The following is a 4786-nucleotide window of genomic DNA, read 5'->3' as shown; positions in this document are numbered from 1 at the left end:
AGAGTCGGGCAGATCATGCATGCCTTGCCATCCTGCTGTTTTGCTGCAACCGAACAAACTTTTCGTTTCGCACATTTTCGTTTAGCAGGCGGAGACACAAAAAACGGGAGTGAGCTGAAATAAGCAGCTACACTTTCTGAACAGGCTCAAAAAACTTCAACTTGCAACTGTCAATATTTTCAAGCGAATTAAGAAAAGAAAATAGGACAAAATTGTTTATAACAAGCAGAATTGGTAACTGCGATGTCATTGCCCGTGTAAGTGCCAGTTGTGCAGGATGTGGGGTGGAGGGTGTTCTTTCGGTCTGTTGTGCTCATCCCGATTGTTGTAAGTTGTTGCGCATTGTAAACAAACAAACAAAAAAAAAAACAGTGGGCAGATTCAGTTATCCATGCAACTAAACAAAAGCCAATCATTGCAGATATTTCATATTCATATTTCAACTTCAAAAGATGCTTAGATATGACAGGAACCTTTTAGTTACGTTTTTGCATGTGCCGTTTCTGCTATAGGTCAGTGTTTTTGCAGGACCATTTAAAAGAAGAACTGCACTGAGTGTTGCACATCTGAAGAGGTGCAAACAATTGAACAAAAACTTTCAGATTTAAATTTAAAAAATGACATGCAGAGGTAAAAAATAAAAAAGACAAAAACAGAGTTACTCTCATGGGACTGTGAGCTGCTGTCAGTTTTAAATACATAAAGATGTTGGTAATTCTACAGCTTTATTTATTTAATGTTCTTTTGTCTTTTTCTTTTAGAGCAAGGCCCTTCCAAATACATTTTAGTGGACACTTTCATGACTTGGGATGTTGCTAGGAACTACTGTTTGTCCAAATACACTGATCTAGTCACTGTGAGGAACTTGACTGAGAATGAAAAAATCCACCCGATGCTGGCGCGAAACGTCTGGATCGGCCTTCGCAGAAATCTCTGGACTAACTGGTCTGACGAGAGCCTCGCAACATTTAAAAACTGGTACGAGAGCCAACCTGACAACAGTGGCAGTACCCCAGCTTCATGTGCAGCGGTCGACACAACCACAGACAAGTGGTGGGATGTCCACTGTGACACAGAGCTCGAGTTCATCTGCGAAAAACTGATTCCATCGAGGAGGAGATTCAAGCTGCGTCTCCAGTCTGAGATGGACCTGAACGATCCTGTCATTCAGCAGCAGATCTTAGAGCAGGTACCATGAGCCTCACCTCTACACAACCGCTGTTTGAAGTTTTGTCTCAGATTTAATAAAATCTTATTCCTGCTAAAATTAGAATATGAAAACGTGTAAACAATCAAATCACAGGATTTTTTTTTTTGTTTGCTTGCTTTTACTTTTTTTTTTAGCTGCATGATAAGCTGGAGACAGATGGATTATCAGACTTCAAACTACGCTGGATTAAGAACCAAGGGCAAACTTTGCACAAAGAACCAAAGAAGAAGACACAAGGTCAGAGTCCAGATTCTACAGTGACAATCTCAGGGAGAGGTGGTGTTGGAGTAAGGTGTTAGGCGTTTACTTTTTTTCTTTTCAAATAAAGGCAATGGGTCGGTATTCTTCTAGCTGAAGTTTTTACAATCATTCCAGCATTTTTCACATCTTAATATAGGGTCTGCCATCTCTACTGTAGATATAGATTACAATAAATGACATTCGGTTCACATAAAATATAATAACCTCTGGAATCAAATGACAAAAACATAGTATCACGAAGCACAACTGTCAGCAAGACAGACCTTCAGCACAGAAGAACAGACCAACCATTGAAATTTAATCAACATGACAATGAGGGGGATCTTAGTGCCATACAATATTTATATGACGACAGTTTCTCACTATCATTATCAACAACTGTTGCCAAAAAAAATCCTCTTGAAAAAGTATAATTGTCACGACGGGGGAGAGTTGGTCTGACCTAAATGCAGGCACACAAAGAATAACTCAAGAAAACTAATTTATTAACAAAAGGGAAAAGAAAAGCAGACGAGGAAGCAACTAAAGTAAATAACAAAAACATACAAAGCAGGATTCCAAGAACATGAGGGGGTGAGACACAAGGAAAAAAAACCGACAGCACAGGAGTGAAACACAATGAACCAGCAACAAGTGGAGGAAATGACCAGGTTTTAAAAGCTGCAGGAAATTAGGAGAAGTGGGCACAGGTGAGTGATTACAAACTCGGGGCAGGCGTGGATGGGCGTGGCAGGGTAACAAATGATTGACTGAGGACAAGAGAGTACAACGAGCACAAAGGGCACAGGGAGCGAAAAACCACCTGACAAAACTAAATACAGGAGCCAAATAACAGAATCAAAGAAACAATAAACTCAATGCAAAAAAACTCAGAAAACCCTAGATCCTGACAATAACAAAAAAAAAATTAAAAATCAACACTCTATGCTAATTCAACGTTATGTTCAGTTGTTACAAAAAAAAATTAAAAAATAGATATTTTGTTTTAAATGTGAAAAGAAAAGTTCTGAATTTGAGTTTGGTGCTACAGCTGTTTAAATTCAGTCTTTCTCAGTAATCTACACTCTAAATATTGACAAAGTAGAATCTGAATTTGGTCAAATTATGTAAATTCATTAAAAAATAAACACTAGCATTCCTTTAATAAATGCATGTTGCCCGTTGCTTTGGATACCAAAGTTTTAACCAAAGATCAATCTGTAGTGCTTAGATTATGTGTTAGAAATGACTCTCAGCTACTACCACACCAAACTATAGCTGAACATCTGCAGAACTGACTGAGTTGCAGCTGATTTTGTGCTAAGGTTGATTAGCTGTGTGCGGCCATCTTGAATTGGGTTGACAAAGACAGGATTGTTGCAAAGCACAGATCTGAGGAACGCTACAAAAACGTCCTACTACTCTGAAGGTTCCCCAGAAAAAGTGAACTTGGTTTGAAAGCTTTCTGAAGCCACTGGAAGTATGACTAAACAGTCTATTTTTTAATCTGCTTTATCTTTTTTATGCAAAAGCTAAAAATGATCGATATATTTACTGAGCAGAAAAAAGTTCTTGTGCATTTGTCTAGAGAAGGGAATATTTGTCTTCTCTAGATGAACATTTTATACAGTTACTCCATGAACACATGTAATATACTTTTTTTTTTTTTTTACTGTGGACTGTTTTTATAGGTTAGTAAGAAGACAGCTGCTGACTGGATTCTGGACATCTTTGCCATCTTTATTAAAACTCCTGCAGATCCAACTGCAACAAAATCCATCTGCTTATTTCCCGCGTGACACAAAATTGTTTCCAACGCTTTAGCTGTAGCTTGTATTATTCTTCAACTATTATTGCCTTTTATACTGTTCTCAGTAGCTGTGGCTTAAAGCATCATGCATTCTGTTTGTTCACAAACACTGGGCAATGTGAATTCAGCTAAAATAGGCCAAAATGGGACGAGGGGTCATATCTTTTTAAGATTTTATAGCTAATCCAATTAACTAATCTTGTACACTTGCTCCAACTTGGTTGGAATTTAACAATAGTTCTGATTGGGTTGCATTTTTTTTCATAATTGAAAAACTAAAATGAAAGAATTAACATTTGAAAGAGAGGTTTTGATTAGTTTTTCAAGCTATTTGTTTTTATTATTATTAATTTTTTGTACTTTTTTAACTCAAACAAGTAGTTAAAATGGGTCACACTCCTAAACAGCAATAACATTAAAAATTAATGCCTACCAAAGTCACCAAACACACACACACACACACACACACACACACACGTTATGTCTCTCTATCTTTGCAGAGACTTTCCATTGACTTCCGTTCATTTCTACACCCTAACTACAGCCTAACCCTGACCCTTACCCTAACCTTAACCATTACCAGTACATACCTAACCCTAAACTAAACCTAAACTCAATTCACACCTTAGTCCTAAACCTAACCCCTAACCCAAAAACATAATTTCTCCTTGTGGGGACCAGGCTTTGGTCCCCACAAGGAGCAGTTGGTCCTCACAAGGTAGTATATGTTAGGAAAATTGTCCCCACAATGTATCAAATACATGGCCACACACACAAAACACACACAGGGACACACAGCCTAAAATATGAATTATTAGTGTGTTTAAGTTAAATATTTATCAATTATTATTTACTCTGGTGTTTATTTAGACAAACCAGAGATGATACTTGCTGTCAGTAAATTAAATTAAATGATAAGCATTTACTGATATATTTTTTTTAATGTCAGCCGATTTTACCTGAACACCGTGTCCTTCCTCTAGAGACAACTTTTCACGACTCTATCTCTTATCATCCCAAAACAATCAAACATTTTAAAATATTTTATATTACTGATTACTTAAGAGACATGACAATATGCTAAATTATCACCGGAGTTAGTATAGTCCTAACCTAAAGGTTTTCTAAATCACCAACCAAAGTTTGTCCCATTTTGGCTGAATTTACTCTATAATTTTAAGTAATTTTTACAGCATGTTTGCGTTAAAATGTTCAAAATAGAGATTTTGACAGGAAGGCTCATAACTTGCAGGTGAGGTATGAAGTAGTTAGAGTTACAGAGACAAATGTTTAATGAGTGCATGCTGAGGTCATTTGACACTGTTTAAAGAATTTACTTTTGAAAATGTTTTCATTGTCATTCATGCTTGACGATAAGTGGGATTGTGTGACTAGCATCGCAGCTTGTTATTCTTGTCATTAAATGTTTCCCTTTGTCCCTTTTGTGAGATACTTTGAAGGTGAAATTAAATAAAATATCAAAATAATGAGCTTTCATGTTTTTCTTTTAGTCAAAGACTAACATA

The sequence above is a fragment of the Kryptolebias marmoratus genome, linkage group LG5 (assembly GCF_001649575.2).
Source record: "Kryptolebias marmoratus isolate JLee-2015 linkage group LG5, ASM164957v2, whole genome shotgun sequence".
In the NCBI taxonomy this organism is placed as follows: domain Eukaryota; kingdom Metazoa; phylum Chordata; class Actinopteri; order Cyprinodontiformes; family Rivulidae; genus Kryptolebias; species Kryptolebias marmoratus.
This window is presented reverse-complemented; position numbering follows the sequence as displayed.